The 25,755-nt window shown below is 44.3% G+C and overlaps 1 long non-coding RNA gene across 1 annotated transcript; it reads left to right on the top strand.

Annotated features, from left to right (window-relative positions):
- The first annotated feature begins 3,876 nt into the window (after window positions 1-3,876).
- Window positions 3,877-16,167, top strand: LOC138756075 (uncharacterized). The gene is made up of 3 exons (XR_011352722.1): window positions 3,877-4,261; window positions 14,643-14,913; window positions 15,999-16,167. It is a non-coding gene; the product is annotated as an uncharacterized lncRNA (long non-coding RNA).
- The last annotated feature ends 9,588 nt before the right edge of the window (window positions 16,168-25,755 follow it).

Genomic DNA, 25,755 nt, shown 5'->3' with positions numbered 1-25,755 from the left:
GAACTCATGGGAAACCAGCAATGCTGGCAAATGCCATTGCCCAAGATGCCATCCTGTCTTCACTGAAATCAGCTGAAGTTATTTTTTCACGATTTTGGGTGACCTCTTACTTAAAAGATTAGAATGCTGTAGTTGGGATAATGTATTGGCATGGATAGGACATTGGCTGTTCATTGAACTGCCAATGTAGATTCTTTATATCTCATATTCCTAAATGCATTTTATTCGGAAATAGTGACATGGTTAGCACAATGTTACCGTGCCAGCGACCCAGTTCAAATCTGTAAGCAGCTTGTGCATTCATCCCGTGACCCCGTGGGTTTCCTTCAAATGCTCTAGTTTCCTCCCACATCCCAGAGACATGCAGGGTTTGTAGGTCAATTGATTACACGAGTGCGAAGTGGGCTTGTGGGTTTGAAGGGGCCTGTTACAGTGCAATATTTCTAAAGATGCAATGAGACTTAGGGTCCACGGACAATTGGGCGCGTGGATTCGGAATTGGCTTGCCTACAGAAAGCAGAGGAAGATAGAAAATGGAATGTATTTTGCCTGGAGGTCAGTTCTGGGACACCTGCTCATGGTGAACTACATAAATGGTGGGTGAAGAAATGGAAGGATGTCTGTAAGTTGACACGAAGACTGAAGGAATTGTGGCTAGCGCAGAAAGTTGTCATTGGTTGCATGGATATAGACAGGATGCAGCCTGAGGCGGAGAAGTGGCAGATAGAGTTCAATCTGATAGGTGTGAAATGATGTACATTGGAAGGTCGAAATTGAAGGCAGATTATATGGTTAATGCAGGATTAGTAACAGTATGGAGGATTTTGGGGTCCAGGTCCATAGATCTCTCAAGATTGCTGCTCGAGTTGATAAGGTGATGGAGAAGGCGTATGGTGTGTTGGTCTTCATGAGTTGGGGGATTGAGTTCAAGAGCTATGAGTTAATTTTGGAGCTCTATAAATCTGGTTAGACCACACTTAAAGTATTGTGTTCAATTCTGGTCATCTCATTATAGGAAGGATGGAGAAACTTCAGAGAACCTGCAGTGGATATTTACCAGGATGTTGTCTGTAATGGAGAACAAGTGTTTTAGAAGCAAGGTTGACAGAGTAATAGAGTTTGAGGGGTAAAGTACAGAAGATTATGTGAGGCATAGAGGGCAGGCAGCATCTTTTCCCAAGAGCAGCAATAGCAAATACCAGAGGACATTTGTTTGAGGTGAGTGGAGAAAAGTTAGGGGAGACGTCAAAGTTAAGTATTTTACACAGAGAATGGTGGGCGTCTGGTATGCATTGCCAGTGGTGGTGGCAGAAACATAGGGACATTTAAAACACTCATAGAAGGCACATGGATGTGAGAAAAATAGAGGTTACAGGCTGTGAGGGAGGAAAGGTTTGTATTGATGTTGAGTCAGGGAAGCACAACATTGTGGGCTGAAGGGCCTGTACTGTGCACTGCTCTTCTAAGTTCTCTTCTTTCTTCTTCTTTGGCTTGGCTTCGCGGACGAAGATTTATGGAGGGGGTAAATGTCCACGTCAGCTGCAGGCTCGTTTGTGGCTGACAAGTCCGATGCGGGACAGGCAGACACGGTTGCAGCGGTTGCAGGGGAAAATTGGTTGGTTGGGGTTAGGTGTTGGGTTTTTCCTCCTTTGCCTTTTGTCAGTGAGGTGGGCTCTGCGGTCTTCTTCAAAGTTCTACGATCAGATTAAAGACACTTGTGATTATATTGGCTCCAAGTCTTCTATGAACTATGTCAACACATGTTTCCAAGTCCATTCACCTGACTGAAATCCCTCATCACTGGAATTATTTTAGCATAATTTTGGTAATTTATAAATTCTCCAACCTCAAATCATGTCCAGTTTATTGTCATCTGGTTGCACAAGTACAACCTGAACAAATGGCGTTCTCTGGACCTCGATGCAAAACATTCAGGCACACAACCAGACATACACACGTACAGACAAATAATACATATGTAGGAGAAGCATTCATCTGTAATAATAAATAAATAATTAATGCTTTGTGCCTATGAGAGTCTCAGTGAGCAGATCCTTTGTTCGTTCAGCATTCTCGCTGCTTCTGGCCTTCTTAAGAGAAGCACACTGTATTGGATAAGCAGCCATTCTCAATGGCGACCCTATGCCCCTCCCCCAAGAACCACAGCACATTTAAGTAAAATCCTTGTTTTCTTTTCAAGACGTTGCACCAACGTTTTTGTTTTTTTTAAGTAGTTGGTAGGAGAGAAGGATGGAAGAAACCAACTGAGCTTAACTGCTTCACAGTGAAGGGGGTCCATTAACTTTGAGCAGTGTCTTAGGGGAGCCATAGCTGAACAAAGGTTGAGAATGGTTGGGATAAAGTATGGTTAGCAGCTCAGAGTCATTGTTTCCTGGAGTGTTTGCATGACCTCCTTCAGAAAGTCACTGTCCTTTACTAACTGCTTTGTTTCCACATTCATTTGTCTGGATCATCTTCTTTTACTCTCTTGCCAGTGAGGCTGGTCTAGTGACTCTTTATGCGCATTTACAGGGCAAACAAAGGAAGACCAATTTTGGCAGGAAACAAGAAAATTTGCAGATGTTGGGTTCTAATGCAGTGTGCAAAAGTGCTGGAGAAACTCAGCAGATCACACTGGCGTCCTTAGGAATTAAAATACAGTTGATGTTTCGGGCCTGAGCCCTTCGTCAGGAATGTGGAAAATCAGGTAGGTGGGCACCTGAAAATAAAAGGATGGAGGGGGAGGAGCACAGCGTAACAGGTGGATACAGGTGGGAGTGTAGAAGGGAAAGAAGCTGAGAAGTGATGGGGGTGAGGGTAGAAGGGTAGAAAGATGGGAGAAGGAAGGGAAGGGGGTTGGGAGTTGGAGGACTGGAGATGGAAGGATACAGAAAGAAAGAGTCTGGGGAGGGAGTTAACAGAAATTGGAGAAGTTGATAGTGATTTTGTCAGGTTGGAGACTGCAGTTATTCTTCCACTTTCCGGGTATCCTCAATACAGCAGAACATAAGGCCTTAGACAGATATGTCACTCTGGCAACAGTGTGTGGAATTAAAGTGATTGGCCACTGGGAAGTTGCTGCTGCAGTGTGAACAGATGAAATGATCTCAGTTTGTGCCTTTACAATATTGATTGACATCCGCCACGGGTCTGACCATTTTACCCGACCGTCTGCAATCCTGATGAATGGTGATCACTACACTTCCAAGTAAGTTGCCCACATTTCTAACCACAGCTCTCAGAGCTACTGATCCAACTTCAAGTTAGGTGTGGTGCTATTTAAATAGTGGATTATTTATTGGGTCAGCAGTGCAAGCTGGGCACAGGAACGTAGCAAATCTGACCATGCTGACAAAAGCAGCTTGCATAGGTTAAGTACATCAAAGGCTGGTTGTCAGGTCTGGATGAGAACACTCTTCTGTACAGGCAGTCCCCAGGTTAAAAATGAGTTCCGTTACCTAGGTCTGACTTTAATTTGAATTTGTATGTAAGTCGGAACAGGTACATACAGTCCTTATTTAGTGTCAGTTAGTCAAATGTTTACCTAAGTATATAGTATATATCTTTTCTTCTTTGGCTTGGCTTCGCGGACGAAGATTTATGGAGGGGGTAAAAGTCCACGTCAGCTGCAGGCTCGTTTGTGGCTGACAAGTCCGATGCGGGATATATAGTATATATATTTACCTTTATATGCATGTAAAACACCCCAATACACTAACACATCTTAAACATAATAATGCAGCACTTAATAATAATGCAGGCAATAATACAGTACTGTATGTAATAAAAGTAACTATATGAGATCATAATTAAAAGTTAACACTGACAGGAGAAGATGAATGATGGAGAGAGGGCTACAGTTACAGTACAGTTACTTTCAATAGCAGCTCCCTGGACCCCTCAGCCCTCCCGTATGTTTGCTTCTTCTCCATGCTCCATGCTCCTTCGTTCACTCCTCCCTCCCTCCCTCCCTCCTTCCTTGGTGGCACAATTGCACTTTAAGGCCGGGCTGCCATTTTGTGGAGCTGAGCGGTGGCCCCATGCCGAGCCGTGACGGTACCGGAGGCATCATGGTGGCGCACGCTGCTTCTGCTTCTACCCCCTCCCTCCTTCCCCTCCATCAGGCTGCTCGTCCCCTTACCTGTCCACTACTTTGCCCAAGCCATGTACAGCATAGCCTGACAGTGGATACATGTCATCGGCCGCCTGACGATTGATGGGGCAGCGAGCCAATGGAAAGCGAGTTCCACTCCAACCGGAAGTATGCATCATTCTCCTTTTGGCTGTCTTGTTGGTTCGTAACTATAGGTTGTTCATTTTCAACTAGGGACAGCGTGTTTTGCAATTTGGCAAAAACCAGGGAACTGATGGCTCTCTGACCAGGCTTTATCCCTGGACCTAGACATCATCTGTTTCCGTTTAGAGGGATGGATAATATTCCATCAACTCTTTTGAACATGGGCTTTTCCTTCTAAAATCTATAAATTAGAGGGGTGACCTTCCAAGCTTTAAATGGTTTCTTCAAACAAAATATAATTTCCTCGCATTGAGATTTTCGGTTTTATGAAAATTACATGAAAAAATTAAAGGTATCAGAAAAGATTTCATTCATAAAGAGGATGGTTAGAATTTGATCATCCTTATCATATTTGAAGCAGGCTCCTTAATTGCTTTTCAAAGATGATGGGAATATTATTGCCTGAAAAATAGGAATTATTAAAAGTGCGTGTCTGACAGGAGAATGGAATTAAATTGAGCTGTGGAACAAATCAGCTGTGTTATCAAGTGTGGAAGGAGGCCATTTGGCAATCATACCAATGCTGGACTTAGAAAAACCTATCCCATTAGATGCACTCCCCTGCCCTTTTCCCTTAAACCTGCAAATGTTTCCATTTTAGATTTGTGTTGTTTTATCTTCTGAGCGTTGGAGAAGAGGGGAGATTTGATGGATTTCCCCAAAATTATCAGGGATATAGATAGATCAGAAAATATAGGAGAAGTTGGCCAATAGGCCCATGGAGTCTGTCCTGGCATGCGCTGATCTATCTCCCCATTCAGCCCCACTCCCCAGCCTTCTTCCCCCCCCAACCCTTAAAAACACTCTGCCTTAAATACACCCAATGACCTCGCTTCCATAGCCACCTGTGACAAGTTCCACATACAGTACTCATGACTCTCTTGTGAAATTTCTCAGCATCGGTATTTTAAATTGACCCTCTTTTATCCTTATGTTGTGCCCCCTTGTCTAGACTCCCCTACCAGGGGAAACAACCTTGCCACATCTACTCTGTCCAGATCATTCAGCATTCAAAATGTCTCTATGAGGTCCCTCCTCATTCTTCTGTGCTCTAAAAAGTACAGTCCAAGAACTGATAATCTTCCCTTTCAATTCCTGGTAACATTCTGGTAAATCATCTCTGAACCCTCTCTATCACCACCACATTCTTTCTCAAATGAGGTGCCCAAAACTGCACACAGTACTGCTAGAGAAGCCTCACCAGCACCCTAAAGAGCCTCAAAATTACATCCCTACTCTTATATATTATAGCATTCACCTTCTTCACCACTGACTCATCCTACAGGTTAACGTCAGGGTGTCCTGCACGAGGACTTCCCGAGTCCCTTTGCACCTCCAAATTTTGAATAGGCTTTTTCTGGTGAAACAAGAATGAGAGAACATGGGTTAAGGGTGAAAGGTAAAATGTTTAAGGGAACATGAGGAGGAACTGTGACCATTACTGAAACTTGGCTGATTCAGATTTAGGTGTTTTAAAAGGAATAGGATGGGAGGTATAAAAGGAGTGGGGGGTGGGGGGAGTAGAATGACTGGTCAGGGACAGTGTCATGGCTATAGAAAGGGAGGATGCTGCAGAGGCAGTGTCCACTGAATCGGTGTGAGTGGAAGTCAAAAATAGGAAGGGAGCTAACACTGGGCTGGGAGTAGTCTATAGGCCCCCAAATAGCCCACAGGACACCGAGGAGCAGATGAGAAGGCAGATTTGGAAAGGTGCAGGAAATACAGGGTTCTCATTATGGGTGATTTCAACTTCTCTAATTTTGACTGGCACCTACTGACTGCAAGAGGGATGGATGGGGCTGAATGTGTCAGGCGTGTACCAGAAGGATTGCTGACACAGTATGTGGACCAGTCGACTAGAGGAGAGTCCATACTAGATCTGGTTCTGGGGAATGAACCTGGTCAGGTGGGGGATCTCTCATTTTGGTGAGTGACCACACCTCCTTAGCTTCAACATAAGTATGGAAAAGGATATAAACAGACAAAATGGGAAAGTTTTTAACTGGGGAAGGGTTAATTATGAAGGGATGAGGCAGGAACTAGTGAGAATAAATTGGAAATGGATGTTTAAGGGTGAAAGCTCAGAAATAATGTGGAGGAAGTTTAGGGACCACTTGAACAGGTTCAAGGTAGGATTGTCCCATTGGTAGGAAAGGGGAATCGTGGCCGATGAAACTGGCCAGGCAACATCAAAAGGAAGAAGAAAGCATACATTAGATATAGGAATCAGGAAACTAAAAGGGCTCATATGGAGCTTAAGAAATGACTTGGGAGAGTTCAAAGGTGGCATGAGAAGGCCTTGGCATGTAGGATTAAGGAGAACCCTAAGGTGTTCTATGTATATGTGAAGAACAGAAGGATGACGAGAACAAACGTGGGGTCACTAAAGGATAAGGGAGGCAACATGTGCCTGGAGGCAGAGGAGATTGGGGAGGTCCTAAATCAATACTTTGCATCAATGTTCACAAGAGAAAAAGACTTTGATCATGGTGAGGTCGGAATTGAACAGGCCTGTGTACTGGACAATATGGAGATTAAGGAAGAGGAAGTATTGGATCTTCTTAAAAACATCAAGATTGATAAGTTCCTGGGGCCTGAGGTGATATACCCCAGGCTGCTGTGGGAAGTGAGTTAATAGATAGCTGGGGCAGTAGCTATGATCTTTGAATCCTCTTTGATTGCAGGTGAGGTGCCAGAGGATTAGCGAATGGCAAATGTAGTTCCCTTGTTTAAAAAAGTAAATAGGGGGAATCCTGGGAATTATAGACCGGTGAGACTTACAATAGAGTTGTGTAAACTATTGGAGAGGATTTAAAAGGATAGGATCTATGAGCATTTGGAGAAATACAGTCTATTCAAGGATAGTCAGCATGGCTTTGTGAAGGGGAGGTCATGTCTCACAAGTGTGAGTTTTTTGAGGAGGTAACAAAATAAATTGATGAGGGTAGGGTGGTAGATATGGTCGACATGGATTTGACAAGGTTTCCCATCATCCAGAGTCATGAGTCACGGGATCAGTGGAAAATTAGCTGTATGGATAAAATATTGGCTTGTAGAAAGAAAGCAGAGAGTAGAAGTGGAAGGAAAGTATTCTGCCAGGAGGTCAGTGTCTAGTGGAGTGCCACAGGGATCTGTTCTGGGACCCCTGCTCTTCGTGATATTTACAAATGATCTGGATGGGTCTGTAAGTTTGCGGATGACATGAAGGTTGGAGGAGTTGTAGATGGAGGTGAAGGTTGTCGAAGGCTACAAGATGAATAGACAGGATGCAGATTTGAGCAGAAAAGTGGCAGATGAATTCAATCCAGATAAGTGTGAGGTGATGCATTTTGGAAAGACTAACTAGAAGTCTGAGTACAGGGTTAATGGTCGGTCACTTAGGAGTGTGGAGGAACAGAGGGACTTTGAGGTGTAAATCCATACATCTCTCAAGGTCGCTGCACCAGGTTGATAGGACAGTTAAGAAGGTCTATGGGATGCTGGGACACATTAATAGGGGGATTGAGTTCAGGAGTAGAGAGGGCATGTTGCAACTCTACAAATCTCTTGTTTCCCAGGGCAGGATCAGTAAACACAAGAGGACATATGTTACAAAGTGAAGGGAGGAAAGTTTAGGGGAGATCAGGGATAAGATTTTTACACAGAGAGTTGTGGGTGTCTGAAATGCCTTGCCAGGAATGCTGGCTGAAACATTGGGGCATTTAAGAGATTCTTAGGCAGACACATTAATTAAAGAAAAATAGAGGGTTATGGGGTAGGGAGGGATTAGTACGTTTTTTTAGGAAGGGATATATGTGTTGGCACAACATTGAGGGCAAAATGGCCTGAATTGTGCTAAATTGTTCTATGTTCTAAGTTCCATGAAGTTCTTCGCTCAGAGCATGTGAGAGTGTGGAGTGAGCTGCCAGTCGTCATGATTGCAGGTTCAATTTCAACATTTAAGAGAAATTTTGATAGGTATATAAATAAGAAGGGTATGGAGAGATATGGTCTGAGTGCAGATCAATGGGACGATGCAGAAAAATAGTTTGGCATGGACTAGATGGGCTGAAGGGCTGTTTCTGTGCAGTAGTATTCCATAGTATGGTCCCTAACATCTTGGTGCATAAACATCTATTATATATTGCCCCTCTGAGTATTTTTCTTAATTACTTAAACCTGTTACCTCTGGTAACTGACTTTCTGACTAAACATTGAATGTATCCGATCACGGGAGAATCCAGTCCTAGAGGGCACAGCCTCAAATTTAAAGGTCATCCCTTTAGAACAGAACTAAGGAGAAATGTCTTCAGCCAGAAGTAAATCTGTTGAATTCATTGACACAGATGGCTGTGGAGTTCAATTCATTGTGTATATTTAAAGCAGATGTTGGGGAATGCAACTCAGATCGTCATAAGCTTCTCTCCCCTCCATATACTTATAAACATAGAACATAGAACACTACAGCACAGTACAGTCCCTTTGGCCATCAATGTTGTGCCAATCTATATATTCCACCTAAAGAAAAAAACCAACCCCTTCCTACCTCGTAACCCTCTATTTTTCCTTTATCCATGTGCCTGTCTAAGCGTCTCTTAATTGCACCTAATGTTTCAGCCTCCAAGACCGCTCCTGCCAAGGCATTCCAGGCACCCATAACTTTGTACAGATCTCTTCCGGTGCTTACTACTCCTGCCTGGGAATAAAGGTGCTGGCTGCCTACCTTATCTATGCCTCTCACAATCTCATCATCCTCTATTAAGTCACCTCTCATCCTTCACTCCAGAGAGAAAAGTTCCAGCTCTACTAAACGTACCTCATAAGACTTATTTTCCAGTCTAGGCCACATCCTGGTAAATCTCCTCTGCACCTTCTTCATAGCTTCCACATCCTTCCCGGTAATGAGGTGACCAGAACTGAACACAACACAATAGTCTCACCAGAGATTTGTAGAGTTACAACGTGAGCTCTCAACTTCTGAACTCAATACCCCGATTTATCAAGCCCAGCATTCCATAGGCCTTCTTGACTCTCTGATCCATCTACATCTCTCATTGCCTAGGAAAGGACCCACCCCCTCCTGAGCACACTCACGTTTCCCTCCTCCCAATGGGGAGAAGGCTCAAGAGCGGAAGATCATTGACCAACAAGCTGAAAGTCAGTTTCTTCCCCACAGTCAACAGGCTCCTGAAGGAAGCCCACGACAATGCCTTCGTGCATCCTTTGCTTTGTGACTGTGCCCTAATTCTTATATGGCTAAATGAATGTTAGAGTTAACTTATTACACCTCTTGCAGGAGTGTACCAGGTAAAATATGGCAAGTCAACTTAATTACCATATAATTCTTTGTTAGTTTATTTTAGGCCGGATTCTGACTTAGGTGCATTCAGTCATCATCCCGTGGATGGTTGCTTCACGCCATTTGGCTCCTCAGCCGAGAGGTATTACTAATTACACCGGATGGGTCTAAAAGAAGAAAATCCAAATCCGGATATGGTGCCAGAATGACTTGTTTACGTGTTATATTCTATAGAGTACTTTTTACAATCCCATGCTCATCCACAATGAGTATTCCTTATGGTAAGCACAGGGTCACTCGACGCAACTTGAAACAGCCGAGAATTGAAAACGTGAGACATATTTTTAAATCTCACGGCTGCAAAGTGTTTTGCAAGTGACATTGGCCTGCTGTTGCCAACTGTTGGCCAATCCACGCTTCAAATGAAGAAATAGTTTACATTCTTGCTTGTTTAGTATGCAGTTATATTTTTGACTGTGTGATCCTATTCCTGGCTGAGCTCTTTCCAGGAGCGCAAGTGGTCTTGCATTTCATTCTGAACAAGCACGGTTTTCTGTACATTCACGGAATGTGGATGTGGATATCTGTGCAATGTAACTTGCGACCAAGCTGTCTGGAACTGCTCCCCTCATCTGCCCTCTCTGGAATAAAAGCACATTGATGTGACCATGCTTTGCTTTTCGATAAATAAGATAGCTTTTGCAAAGCCCCTGTCTTTACATATATTTAATTTTCCGTTGGATGTGTAGAAGAGCATCCATTCAGTGGCTCAAAACCCTCTCAGGAGATCTCTCCATATTGACCCAATGAATGACATTTTGAAGAGAAATCACTGTGCAAACTTCTTGCACATGACAAGGACCCAAAAGCAGCAAATGAATCAAATGTCTTTGCTGATGTTTGTTGAGGGGCGTTTGTTACTTAAGGCACAGAAGAACTTCTGAGACCAAAGGCATTGAATTCCGGATTATCCTGGCAGACAGAGGAAGCCTTAATTTATTTCCTGATCTAAAAGCCGACGAGGGATATGCAGGAATTCATCCCAACTCAAGCTACTGACAACCAGCATTAGCAAAATTGCTTTGAGGATTATCAATGAAGAGGTCAATTTCTTCCTCCTATATATATGCACGAACTTACAAACTTGGAGCAGGAGTAGGTTACTCAGACCTTTATCTTTGCTATATGAAGGACACTGTTTGACCTGCTGAGTTTCTCCAGCTTTGCGTTTTCACTTCAACTATGGCGTCCTGCAGACTTTCGTGTTTTATTTTGTTTTACTCAGACCTTTTGTGCCTGAGGTCATGGCTCATCTGATTGTGACTTCAACTTTTCATTCTGTTCTAGTCACAGAAGACATTCACCCTTTGCTCATCAAGAATTTATCAAATTACTCCTTAGAAATAGTCAAAGGTGCTCTTTTGCTGTTATGCAGTTGCTTAGACTCACCACCTGCTCAGAGGAAACAAGTTGTATTGTGTTACACTCTGGTGTTCTGATCACCTATTCTGCATTTTTCATTTCATGAGTTGTCATTAACTTTGAACTGAAAACCAAAATGGATGGCAGCCAGTTACTAAAGACTTCTGGCAGAGTAATGGGAATAGCATTGAATCTTGGCCCGAATCACTGGAAAAGTATAAGCTGTATGGCAAGAGGATTTTGAACAGTCTAGACAGCACACTAAAGAATTCCCCCGTTTCCTTAGAATATAAGAACATAAGAAATATGAGCAGGATTAGGTCATCTGGTCTGTCAAGCCTGCTCCGCCATTCAATGAGATCGTGGCTGATCTGATGATAAAAGCTCATCTCCACCTACCTGCCTTTTACCCAGATACCTTAATTCCCATACTATGTAAAATTCTATTCAACCTTGTCTAAATGTATTTACTGAGGTCTCCTCCACTGCTTCAATGGGCAGCGAATTCCATACATTCACCACCATTTAAGAAAAGCAGTTCTTCCTCATCTCATCCTAAATCTACTACTTGAATCTTAGGCTATGACTCCTAGTTCTAGTCTCCCCCACCAATGGAAACAACTTACCTACCTCTATCTTATCTACGCCTTCATAATTTTATACATTTCTATAAGATCCCCTCTCATTCTTCTAAATTCCAAGGAGTACAGTCCCAGATGACTCAATCTCTCCTCATAGGCTAACACCCTTATCTCTGGAATCATCCTGGTGAACCTCCTCTAAAGCCAGTACATCCTTCCTCAAGAAAGGAGAGCAGAACTGCACACAGTACTCCACATACGGCCTCACCAGTTCCTTCTGGAAATTGGCGTCATGGTCTTCCAGATTATGTCCGCAAATGGTGACATTGTCAAGATAGGAGAAGGTGGCCCTTAACTCGTACTTATCTACCATTTCATCCATCTGCCTCTGGAAGACTGAGATCCCATTTGTAATACCGAAAGAGACTGACAGAGCCTTCCGTTTGCCTCGAAAGTGGTGTAGGGACGGTCCTGGGAATGGATTGGTAACTGATGAGATGCAACTTTCAGGTCAATGATCGAATAGACCCGGTTCTGCAAAATTTTGTTCATTATGTCTGAGATTTGGGGGAGGGGGTATGCGTCCTGGAGTGTGAAGTGTTTAATAATTTGGCTATAGTCAATCACTAACCTGGGCTTTTCTACCCCCTCACGATTACTACCTGGGCTCTCCACGGGCTGTTGCTGAGTCCTTCAGCAGCCACTGTGTTTCAGCTCTAATAAATTCTCGGTCCCCTGAACTGTGTCGACTGCTCTTTGTGGCTATCGGGTTAGGTTCTGCGTGTTCGATAGTCAGCGTGGAGAGACCACATGTAGTGTATGGATTTTGGGACCCTTTGTTCTACACCATGATTGAGGGAACTGGGCCTGAGTACTCCACGGTCAAGCTTTTAAAATAACACAGGAAGTCTAGGCCCAGCAACACAGAAGCACATAAACCTTTCAATACATACAGTCGGAACTTGTAAAATTCCCCCCCTTTTACAGTTAAATGCACTGTACAATACTCCAGAAGAGTCGACAAATATGATTGCGACGCTAGATAGATCTTTAATTTGTACCGTTGAGCGATCGTAGAGTTTATAGCTCTCTGTCAAGCCAATAGCAATGTCTATTAAATAATCCATCAGATGTCTGTTTACCCTCACCTCCATCACTAAGTTACTCAGCTGGTGGGGTTTCGCTTGGTCTAGGATGACGGATGCCAGCAGTCCAGAGGCTGCATCGCTCCCCCTGCTGCTGTTGCCTTGATCTGAAGGCCGGAGAGGTGGCATCAACCACAAGGAGAGGCAAGATGGCTGCCGTTCCCACCATTGCTTCTTTTCTGGTAGCAGTTCCCAGCATGAGGTGCAGCAAGATGGTGGCGGGGAGCAGCATGGAGAGGCGGGGGCCTGCATCTCTGGACTTGGGCATGGGGTGTATGACCGTTTGGGGGCCACGCATGCGCTAGCCTTCCTGGGGATCCCCTTTGTCTGACAGACTTTCGTCCAGTGGCCCCTCTTACCACATCCTGAACACACGGAGTCTTGTGAGGGGCATCTGGTCTGGCGTGGGGGTGTTTGGCCTGTCCACAGAAGTAGTACTCCCAGTTGTGTGTGGCCATGGTTGTTGGTACGTGGGACAGCTGTGCTCCGCAGGCCTGACTTTCCGAGAAGGCGCTGCTTTTGTTAGTGAGGTGGTCTGCTCCCAGTTGGGCCTGTTCGAGGGATTTCGCTAGATCAAAGGTACTAGCAAGGTCCTTCTTTCCCCAATTCCAATAGTTCCTACCACACATACCGTGTACTCATTCCATCCACGAGAGTATCCCAGACTTGTTCTTTTTCCCTCACCCGGGATGAGACTGCCCCATAGTGCACTTTCTCATCAGCATCCTTAGTTCCAGGATGTAGTCGTCCAGTGATTCACCCAGTCATTGCCAATGTTGTGAAAGTCGATGTCTCACCAGCACATCAGTTTAGTGGTCCTTCAGGCCTTCGATGGCCATCTCATATGTCGTACAGTCCCTGATGACCATATATCCCTTGGGGCAAACTCGAGAGAGGAGGCCCAATCTCCAGAGGCCGTCAGAGTGGAAGACTTCTTGGGTGGCCGCAATGTAGGACTAGAACCTCTTCGACCAGTAGGAGAATTCTTCTGGAGGGTCGACCTGGAGCATACCAGGCTTCAAAAGAGCCTCCGCTCCGTCTTCAACAGTAAGCTAATAAAATTGTAATGTGATCGATAGTACTCGGAGACTTGTGAGGAGCACAAATACACTTTTATTAACTTACAACTAATGACCAGTATATTTACAAAAGTCTTCAGGTAAATCTGGGATAAGGCAAGAAAACATGGTTTATATCAGGACCGTCGGGGGCGGAGCCAAGAGGAGGGGTCGGCCGTCTAATCTATACATAGACAGAGAATTCCAGTTCACTGCAACCTGCAAACAAACCTTCTGTGATTCATGTACAAGCACTCCCAAGTCCTTCTGCATGGCAACATGCTGCAATTGCTTGCCATTTAAATAATCAGATAACGCCACATTTACCAACATTGCACTCCATCCGCCAGACTCTTGCCCAATCACTTAACCTATCAATAATTTTTCTTCAGACTCTTTGTATCCTCTGTTCAATTTACCTTTCCATTCAATTTAGAGTTAACAGCAAACTAAGATATACTAAACTCTGTCCCCTCTTCCAGATTGTTACCGTATATCATGAACAGTTGCGGCCCCAGCACTGACCCCTGGGGCATCCCTACTGTCACTACTGTCGTATGCTCTTATGCCACCCTGATTCGTTTCAGTACTCACCCAATGTACTTTAAAAACCTGTGTACATGGGTCCATAACTTTCTCTGTCCCATTACCTCAATACAGTGGCACAAGAGACTGCAGTTGGGGAAACCTAAGGCTGCATCCTGTTTGGATCAAACTGCAAAACTATGGTCAGGTGAATACTCTGCTTTCATTGCTTCTTTCCCTGAATAGTTTGATCTGAATTTTTGGTGTAGGTTCAATTTAAAAAAAAAAAATGGCCTTGTGTAATACAATACTGTACCTATTTATCTTTTTCCTCAGTGGTGATTTACTGCCCAAGGTCAGATACAGTTCCAGTGATTGTTTTGCTACTTGGATCTCCAAATGGATGAGTTTGAAAAACAACAATGTAGCAATCACGAAGAGTTCTCAATCCAGATAACGGCAACTCCCTGACATATTCAGCACCAGCTCGTCTTGCAAGTTCCATCCATCCAGTAATATTATAGCATTCATCATTTCTCCGCTCAGAATGCCAAATCCAATAGATAGGAGCAGAATATGGTGGTCATCTTACATTCTGTTTAGAAGGGTGAGAGCCTGTGCAGATTTCTAGAAAGTGCAGTGAAACATGAAAGCCTGAAGATGCTGTGATTGTTGCGAAAGCACACAGAAACGTTGGAGGAACTCAGCCGAAACATCGGTAATATAGCTTTACTTCGTCCAGACGCTGCGAGACCAGCTGAGTTCCTCCAGCATTTAACCATATATCCATATAACCACTTACAGCACAGAACAGGCCAGTACGGCCCTACTAGTAACAAATCCCCACCCTCCTAGTCCCACTGACCAGCACCCGGTCCATACCCCTCCAGTCCTCTCCTCTCCATGTAACTATCCAGTCTTTCCTTAAATGTAACCAATGATCCTGCCTCAACCACGTCTGTCAGAAGCTCATTCCACATCCCTACCACCCTTTGCGTAAAGAAATTTCCCCTCATGTTCCCCTTATAATTTTCCCCCTTCAATCTTAAACCACGCCCTCTAGTTTGAATCTCCCCCACTCTTAATTGAAAAAGCCTATCCACATTTACTCTGTCTGTCCCTTTTAAAATCTTAAACACCTCTATCAAGTCCCCCCTCAATCTTCTACGCTCCAGAGAAAAAAGCCCCAGTCTGCACAACCTTTCCCTGTAACTCAAACCTTGAAATCCTGTCAACATTCTCGTGAACCTTCTCTGCACTCTCCCTATTTTGTTCATATCTTTCCTATAATTTGGTGACCAAAACTGTACACAGTACTCCAAATTTGGCCTCACCAATGCCTTGTACAATTTCATCATAACCTCCCTACTCTTGAATTCAATACTCCAATTTTTGAAGGCCAACATTCCAAATGCCTTCTTCACCACACCATCTACCTGAGTATCAGCCTTGAGGGTACTATTTACCACAACTCCTAAATCCCTTTGTTGTTCTGCACATCTCAATAGCCTACCATTTAATGCATATGCATGTGTGTGGTTTTTTCTCCAGAAACTATAACCCAGTAAATGCTACTGTCATTACATTTAAGATGTACTTGAATGAGCAGTACTATCACCAAGTTACAGACCAATTGCCCATAAATGGGTTGAGCATCGATGCTGATTTTGATTCTGTGACTCTGTATTGCAGGCTGATTCATCAATGCAACACCGAGGGTGTGCTGGACTGGCAGAGTTGCCAACCTTCAGATGCAATGTGGACATTAAATATGCTTGGCATGTTTGAAAGAAATGTTCTCAGTGCCTCGGCCAACTGTTGCCACCACAATAGATTGTCCGCTTACACTTTCAGTGCTGCCCGTGGTGGGTTGCTGTACATATTGGCTTCCATGTTCTTGCACATAACAATGGAAATAACTCTTCAAAAAGTACTTGACCGGAAAGTGATGGGATGTCATGAGGGCGACTTTGTGATTGTGAAACAAACTAAAGGTCAGAGTCAGAATTTATTGTCACGAACATGTCATGAAATTCGATGTTTTGCGGCAGCGACACAGATGCAAACATTTCTATAAAACCACATTACAAGATAAATAAAAATAGTGCAAGGCAAAGTAGAAGACAAAGTAAGGCCGTCTGTGGTTCATTGTTCATTCAGGAATCTGATGGCAGAGGGGAAAAACCTGACCTTGCATTGCTGAGTGCTCGTCTTCAGGCTCCTGTGCCTTTATCCGGATGGAAGCAGATTGAAGAGGGCACGGCCTGGGTCGTGAGGGTCTTGGAGGATAGAGGCTCCATTCCCAAGACACCGCCTCTTGCAGAGATCCTCGATGGAGTGAAGTCTGGTGCCTGTGATGTCGCAGGCCGAGTTAACAACCCTTTGGAGTGATGCAACCAACCAGAATGCTCACCATGGTACATCTGTAGAATTTAGCCTGCAGTTAAAAGCAAATGATTTGTCTTATTTAACAAAGTGAAAAATTCACTGAAGATTATGCAAAAATCGTGCATGGGTTTCCTCCGGGAGTTCCGGTTTCCTCCCATATTCAAAAACATACAGGGTGTAACGTGACTGAATGCACTTAGAGACGAGTGAGGAGTACCAACACAATTTTAATAGCTTATAATCAATGGCCAGTGGACACAGTAGTCCTCAGGTGAATCTGAGATGAGTTGGAAAACCAAGGTTTATATTGGGATAGATGAGGGTGGAGTCAGCCATCTGAATTCCAGTTCACTGCATTCACCCCTTCCTTCAGAATAGAACCTGTGGGTGAAAAACAGAGACCATTCATTCAAAAAAAACTTAATCCTTTACAAATGTCAGGGGGTCTGGTAATCTTGGTCGAGCGCCTCAGTACTGGAGGACTTTGAGCTTCCTGGACCCCCTGTGGTACAGGTTCAGTGGGTCTCGAGGTCTCCGGCTCAGATCATGGGGTGAATTGGTCCACTTCCTGAGCAGTGTCCTCTGGGACTCTGAGTGGGGTACACGGTAGTTCCTGGCTCAATTGAAGCATCAAACTCTCAGTTCCAGTGGGTGCCAGATCTCTGATCGAGATGGCGTCCCCTCTGCCATCAGGGTATGCCACGTAGGCATATGTTGGGTTGGTGTGCAGCAGGTGCACCCTCTCAGTCAAGGGGTCTGTCTTGCTCTTCCTCACGTGTTTTCTCAGCAGGACTGGCCCTCGTGCTATCAGCCAAGCCAGGAGAGTAGCCCCAGATGTGGATTTTCTCAAGAACGTAAACATAAGCTCGTGAGGAGTTGCGTTAGTCGCCGTGCAGTGGACTGACCTTATGGAGTGGAACACTGAGGGTAGGACTTCTTGCCAGCGTGTGTCTGAAAGACCCTTGGACCGGAAAGCCAATTTCACGGCCTTCCATACTGTCGCATTCTCTTGTTCAACCTGTCCATTTCCCTGGGGATTGCAGCTAGTTGTGCTGCTTGAGGCGATGCCCCTTACGAGCAGGTATTGGTGTAGTTCTTCGCTCATAAATGATGAACCCTGGTCACTATGGATATAACTGGGATACCCAGACATGATAAAAATGGAATGCAGAGCTCTGATGACCGTGGTGGTGCTGGTGGTGTCTGGGCAGTGGATGACGAATGGAAAACATGAATACTTGTCAATAACATTGAGAGAGTACACATATCCATTGGTGGATATGTGTCATTCAAAAGGGCAGGATGCCTTTATCAGATCCATTTTGTCAGGGCGGTAGAAGTGCGGCTTCCACTCTGTGCAGACCTGGCAGGACCTGGTCATTTCCCTGATGTCCTCAACGGAGTAGGGCAGGTTGCATGCCTTGACAAAATGAGTCATACAGATGATGCCTGGGTGGCAAAGCTCATCGTGCAGTGACCGCAACTGGCTGGTGTGTGCAGAGGCACAGCTTCCTCTTGACAGGGCATCTGGAGGTTCATTTAGAGCACCTGGCCTGTATGCTATGTTGTAATTATAAGTAATTCTAAATGGAGAGTTCAATCCTCCACCTGTTGATCTTACCATTCTTTATTTTGCTGCTCTTTGCATTATTAAACATAAATGCCACCAATTGCTGGTCAATTGTCTGATCCAGGATGACTGATGCCTGTATTCCAGAAACCCCGTCGCTCCCCATGTTGACGTCCATTCTCTCCTCTTGGTCCGCAGGCAGACAAGTTGGCACCGACCATGAAGTACAGCAAGATGGCCACCCTCCATCTTGATCTAACAATGGACTAGGTGGCGGTGAACAGCACGGAGAGGCAGGGGCCAGTCCCTTGGGACTCAGACAAGGGACGAGTGATGATTCGGGTTTGCACATGTGATCACCTTCTTTGGGTTCCTTTTAGCCCAGCAGACCTTTACCAGTGCCCTCGCTTATCACATCCAGCCCACATGTAGTCCTTCGTGGGGCATCGGGCGCGGGGTTGCTGTGCCTGTCCACAGAAGCTAGCATTCCTGGTTGTGCGTGGCTGCAGCGGTCGGCTCTGCAGGTTGCAGGGGTCACCAGCACCCAAATGACATGGTCCTCTGAATGGGTGCCGCATTCGCCCATGAGGTCATCAGCTCCCAGTTGGGCCGCATCGAGCACTTTCGCCAGCTCCAGGGTGCTGGCCAAGTCTTTCTTCCCCAAATCCATCATTCGGTGCCTCATGTACCTCGACCTCACTCCTGCCATGAGGGTGTCCCAGATTTGTTCCTCCTCTCTCACCCGGGCCATGGCCACTTCATAGTGGCATTTTCTGGTCAGGGCCCACAGTTCAAGAATATAGCCGTTCAGTGACTCACCCGCACAATGCCAACGCTGAGAGAGTCGATGCCTCATCAGCACAACATCCTGATACCTCATGTAGCGGACCTTCAAGCCTTCTATGGCTGACTCGTAGGTAGCACAATCTCTGATGGCAGCGTACCCTTTGGGGCCGAGTCGAGAGAGAAGTGCCAGTCTAGGGAGACCATCCAAGTTGAAGACGTCTTATGTAGCTGTCAGATAGGACTGGAAGCACTCCAGCCAGTAGGCAAATTCCTCCGGGGCCTCAGGGGGCAGAGGGTCGACCTAGAGCATGCCTGGCTTCAGCAGGGCTTCCATCCCATTTCAAAGTTAAGCTATTAAAATTGTAACACGATTGAATGCCCTCGGAGACAAGTGAAGAGTACAAATGCACTTTTAATAGCTTACAATCAATGGCCGGTAGTTACAATAGGTATGAGGTAAGGCAGGAAATCCAGGGTTTATATTGGGGTAGGTGAGGGTGGAGCCAGGGGAGGAGCCGGCCATCAGAACAATACATAGACAGTGAATTCCAGTTCACTGCACAGGGGTAGTAGGTTAACTGGTCACATGGGTACATTTGGACAGCACGGGACTCATGGGCCAGAACGACCTGTTACCGTGCCGTATCTCTAAATATAAAAAAAAGGATGGAGTGATTATCCTCCTCATCAGTTATATTCTCTCCATATTTGTTATCTGATGGTTCCTTCCTCTGCCACTGGAGAATAGCAAAGGTAAAAATACCTAACCTACGTTTTGGGCTTGAAGAGTGTGGGAACCTGCCTAAATAATGACTGACCAGTGGCCCTCACATCCACAGTGCTGTGTTTTGAGAGCCTTTTAGCTCCTGTCTGAGCAGTGACATGGATCTGTTCCAATTTCCCTACCACAGAAATAGATCTGCGGCAGATGTCATCTCACTGGCTCTACACAAAACCCTGGACACCTGGACAGCAAACACACATACATCAGGATGTTTTTTATTGACTACAGTTCGGCAGTCAACACCATTATTCCCTCAAAATTGATCAGTGAACTCCAAGACCTGGACCTCATAGCTCACCATGTAATTGGATCCAGGATCTTCTCACCTTCAGACAGTGCAGATTGCCAAGAATCTCCATCGGTGCCAAAGCATTACAGGGCTGTGTACTTAGCTTCCTGCTCTACTCTCTTTACAGCGGTGGCTTGGTACAACAACAACACTATCTACAAATTTCCTGATGATGCCACTGTAGCGGGCTGTATAAAAAGGGGCTACGTGTCAGCAGACAGGAGGGAAATGAAAACTTGGTTGAATGGTTTATTAACAACAACCTCTCACTCAATGTCACCTAAATTAAGGAGCTGATTGTATACTTTAGGAAGGGAAAACGGAGATGTACAATCCAATGATCATTGGGGAAATAGAGGTGGAGAGAGGGATCAAATTTAAATTCCTGACAGTCTCTATTTCGAGGACCTTTCCTGGACCCAACCCACAAAAGTCTTCATGAAAAAAGCATGTCAGGGCATCTACTTCCTCAGGTGTTTGTGGAGGTTTGCAATGACATTGAAAACCTTGACGAACTTCTGCAGATGTGTAGTGGTAAGTTTGCTGCCTAGCAGAATCAAGGCCTGGTATGGGGGCACCAATACCTTTGAGCGGGAAGTCCTGCAAAATATAGGTGACAATGTGGTAAATTGGATCAGCAAGATTGCAGATGACACAAAGATTGAAGGTGTGGTGGACAGCGAGGAAGGCTTACAAAGCTTGCAGAGGGATCTGAACCAGCTGATAACATTTGCTGCAATTTGCTGGAATTTAATACAAACAAGTGTGACGTATTGCATTTTGGAAGGACAAACCAAGAAAGGATATACACAGTAAATGGTAAGGCAGTGAGGATTTCAGCAGAGCAGAGGGATCTGGAAATATAGATACATAATTCCTTGAAAATGGTGTCAGAGGTAGGGTCATAAAGAGAGCTTTTGGCACATTGGTCTTCATAATCAGGAGTTGGGTGTAATGGTAAAGTTGTATAAGGTATTAGTGAGACCAAATCTGGACTATTGTGTGCAGTTTTTGTCATCTCACTGCAGGAAAGATATCAATCAAATTAAAAGAATGCAGAGAAGACTTACTAGAATGTTGTGGCTTGAGGAACTGAGTTACAGATTAGGACTTCATTCCCTGGAGTGTAGAAGAATGAAGGGAGATTTGATAGAGGAATACAAAGTTATGATGAGGTGCAGATAAGTAAATGAATCTAAGCTTTTTCCACTGAGAATAGGTGAGATACAAACCAAAGGACATGGGTTAAGGGTGATAGGGAACATTTACAGAAAGATCAACAGGTTTTGGGCAGACCAAGGTGCAGCTTTCAGTGAGTTAATGGTTTTCCGTTCCAATAGTTTTGTATGACGGATCTTGTGTGCATCCCTGGGAACAGATGTTAATCAGACTCCTCTGTCACACTGATGCTCAGGACCCTTGGATCCTTCTCCACACACTCTTAGTGAATCTGTATTCAGCAGAGGTGGCCCAATTGTCTCCACTACACTCCACTCCTGACCTGAGTACCATATGGGAGAAATTGGGAGCATGTCCCAATTCTCCTCCTCACATGAGGAAGAAGTAAATCAAGTGGGATAAATGAAGCCATCTAAAGAGCTTGCGAAGTTTGTTCTGAGATAATGAATGGTTATTCTCTAGGCTCCTGTACACTCTGGCTCTCAGATAGATTACAAGACCAATATCCCTTGTTTGGATAGGATGTGGTGAGTGGGGGGTAAGAGGTAAAGGAAGGGAGGGAAAACACTGAGTGGTGAAAGCTGTGGGATGCAAAAACTAAGTAGAGCAATGGATCTGACCATCTGGGCACAAGCACACTGCTGGGACTATGCACAAGTAGCATGTAAAATCCAGTATGTTTCATTCTCTGCACTTGCCACACTTCTTTTTAAAATTGCAGCATCACAGTTTAATTTTAATTGACTATATCTCAATGAGAGAGGCTGCTATGACATACCACATGAACGGGCTTGTGATAAACAGACTGCTCATTTCAACATTGCCAGCTCCATACAGAATGAGCTGTCACAACGGTGGAGGAATCTACCTCAAAACAGAAATGGGTACACAAGGGAACTTTCCAACGTTGTTACCAGTGACCACGCTCCCCAAACATCTGGCCTGCCCTCATAAATTAAATATGTAATTGATAAGCCCATCCAAACAATAACTGAAGAACAATAATAATGAAAATCTGCAAATGGTTGGACTGCGCAGCATTTTGTGTAGCATCTGTCAAGATTAAAACCCATGTTATTGTAGTGTAGAGAACATTCAACTGAACTGACCTCCATCAAAAAAAATAAACTAACTCTTTCTCTCAACCAATTAACTCTGTGGAATGAATCTGCTGCTTGCAATATTTATTTGCTTGGAGACACTCAGGAGGCAGAAAGCAAAATAAGAAGAAAGAAAGGGAACCATGAGAAGAGGGGTTACTGATGCTTGGCTGTGCCCTGTTTTAATCATGTTTCTGTTTTTGGTTAGGTGTAGGTCGAGAATGAGAGAAAATATATCTGCGCTGTGGAGCTGGGCTTGACCCTCTATTCACAGGTTCAGATCTGCCATATTATCAACCCAGTGTTATCTAATGTGCCTGGCCCCTTCCCTAATTCAATCTATCTGTTTCTGCCTTGAAAGTTTCAACCATCCCATCCCCATTTCTAAAGTTCTTGGTGTGAAGATGTGATTCCTGATTTCAATCCTGAATAGGCTTGTTCTGATATTAAGATTATTACCTTTACCCCGAATCCTTCCACCAGAGGTTATAGTTTCAATCTTCATTCAACAAAATGTTATCCGTGTATGTTGATCAGTTTAGTCCTTGGTATTCCAGGCTGGTCATGTTTATTCAACCCTTTTTTTTAAAGTTATTCACTAACATTGAACTGTATTAGAATATTGTGTTCTGGGCTCTCACCATGCACGAGAAATTGCATATGGAGAAAGCCCAGAACACAATATTCTGATTGAATCCAATTATGGCTCAAAATCATTGGAACGTATAATCATTCTTGTTGATCTTCAATTCCTTAGAGGTCAAGGCAAACATTCCACCAGTCTTTTTCATTGGTTTTGAACCTGTGGATCATCTGAGAATGATTTGCCTTGGAATCAAGTGCATAAATTCACTCCAACACTGAACTCCATTTGCAAATTTACTAATCTACCTCAGCTGGTCTTTCAGCATCCAAAGGAGACAAAGATATATTGCCGACGTTTCGGGCCTGAGCCCTTTTTCAAGGAATAGGCAGAATGCAGACTAACAAAAGGCGTTAATTGGATATGATAAGAGGAGAGGTGAGAGTTGATTATATCTGTGCGAAAAAGAGAAAGGGAAAAGGGAGAGAGACAGAGCTGAGGGTAGGTGATGAGGATACTGAGGGTCTGGATGCATGAACATTTGGAAAATCATAGAAGACAACACAACAGCCCTTTGAACCTCAATGTTGTACCAACCCATATATTCCTACCAAAAACAAATGCTAAACCCTTGCCACCTCGTAACCCTCCATTTTACTTTCATCCATGTGCCTGTCTAAAAGTCCCTTAAATGTCCCTAATATTTCAGCCTCCACCACCATCCCTAGCAAGGCATTCTAGTTACCCACAACTTTGTGCAAAAAAGTTACCCCAATGCCTCCCCTATATTTCCCCTCCCTTCACTTTTTAGAGATGTCCTCTGGTGTTTGCTATTCTCGCCCTGGGCAAAAGGCGCTAGCTGTCCACCCTGTCTATGCCTCTCAGAATCTTGTAGACCTCTATTAAGTCTCCTCTCATCCTTCTTCATTCCAAAGAGAAAAGTCCCAGCTCTGTTAACCTTGCTTCATAGAATTATTTTCCAGTCAAGGCAATATTCTAGTAAATCTCCTCTGCACCCTCTCCATACCTTCCTATAAAGAGGTGTCCAGAACTGAACATTATCTACTCTAAGTGTGGTATAACCATAAATTTGTAGAGTTGCAACATGACCTCTTGACTTTGAACGCAATCCCCCTATAATGAAGCCCAATATTCCATAGACCTTCTTTATTCCATAGACCTTCTTTACTATCCTATCAATTTGCACGGCAACCTTGAGAGATGTATAGAATTGGACATTAAGGTCCCTCTGTTCATCCACCCTCTTAAGTAACTGACCAGCCAAACCTTCCAAAGTGCATCACCTCACACTTATTCAGATTGAACTCCATTTGCCACTTTTCCACCCAATTCTGCATTCTCCAACCTATGACAACCTTTGACACTATCCACAACTCCTCCATGATCAGATTAGGGGCAGTCAGCAAGGGAAAAACTGTGTATTACAAATTTAATTGAGCATTTTGAGGAGGTAATGAAGGTAGTTGATGAGGGTAGGGCAGTGGATGTTGTCCACATGGACTTTTCTGGTAGACTGATCTAGAAGGTACAAATGAATGGGGTCCATCTAGATTTGATGTTTGAACTTGGAATTAACTTGCCATAGAAGAAAGAAGGTAATAGTGGAGGGATGGAGGTCTGTGGTGATCCGCAGGAATCAGTGTTGGGAACCGTGCTGTTTGTGATATACACTGTAATGCTGTGGTGTTCTCTATTCTAAAGTTACTTTAGACTTTCCTTATTTTATTCGCAATCCCATGCTTATTCAATGGCTTCTGGAAGTCTCATATTCTGCATCTAACAGTCATTGAATTTACCCAGTCACCATACTAGAGAGTTCTTCAAAAATATTCAACTGGTTAGCCAGGCATAACTTACCTTTCACAATCCATGCTAACACTGATCAGTTCAAATTTGTCCTAGTGCTCAGTCATTCAACTTTGCTATCCCTGCAAAGTTTTCAGTTTTCCCTTTTGGGAGTTCTTAATCCCTTCTTTGTATCCCTTGTTGCTTTGCATCACCCTTCCAGTCTGATGCTTTGTCCTGATGTCAGACTGTGCTTTTTGCTTTGTAAAGTCGCTCAGCTTTGTTGACCATTGTTGCCTGACTTCATGCATGGAGCTTTAGGGGATTTGGAGAAGCACACTTTGTAAAATATCTCGTTGGACACCAAAGCTTGCAGACTTGCCTGCTAACAGTTCAAACCACCACCCAAAGCCCAGCACCACCAACCCCTTATCAATACACAAGTTCTGAAGCTACACTACAAAATCATATGGTACTAAAAGATGCTGAAGGAATTCTATAATTATTCTATAATTCTCTGGCTGATGGCAGCCATTATGGAGTCATACAGTACTGAAACAGATTTGGTGCTGATAAACTAGCATGCCAGTCTTGCACTATCTCGTAAACCCTACCTCGTTGCAACTTCTACATGAAAATCTGCAGAGACCATGATTGAAGTTTAAAAAAAAATACTGATGAAGCTGGCAGTTGGGAGGCACGGTTAGCGTCGCGGTCAGCACAACGCTGTTACAATTCCAACGGTGACCAGGGTTCGAATCCCACACTCTCTGTAAGGAGTTTGTATGAACTCATGGACTTTCCCCGGTGGCTCTGGATTCTTCACACCATTCAAACATACTGTAGGGTTGTAGGTCAGTTGGGTGTAATTGTGGAGCACAGGCTTGTTGGCCAAAAAGGCCAGTTACTATTCTGTAGGTCTAAATTTATTTTTAAAAAGAACTCAGCAGGTCGATCAGTATAC

Source organism: Narcine bancroftii, chromosome 3 (genome assembly GCF_036971445.1).
Source record: "Narcine bancroftii isolate sNarBan1 chromosome 3, sNarBan1.hap1, whole genome shotgun sequence".
Taxonomy (NCBI): Eukaryota; Metazoa; Chordata; class Chondrichthyes; order Torpediniformes; family Narcinidae; genus Narcine; species Narcine bancroftii.
This window is presented reverse-complemented; position numbering and strand designations above follow the sequence as displayed.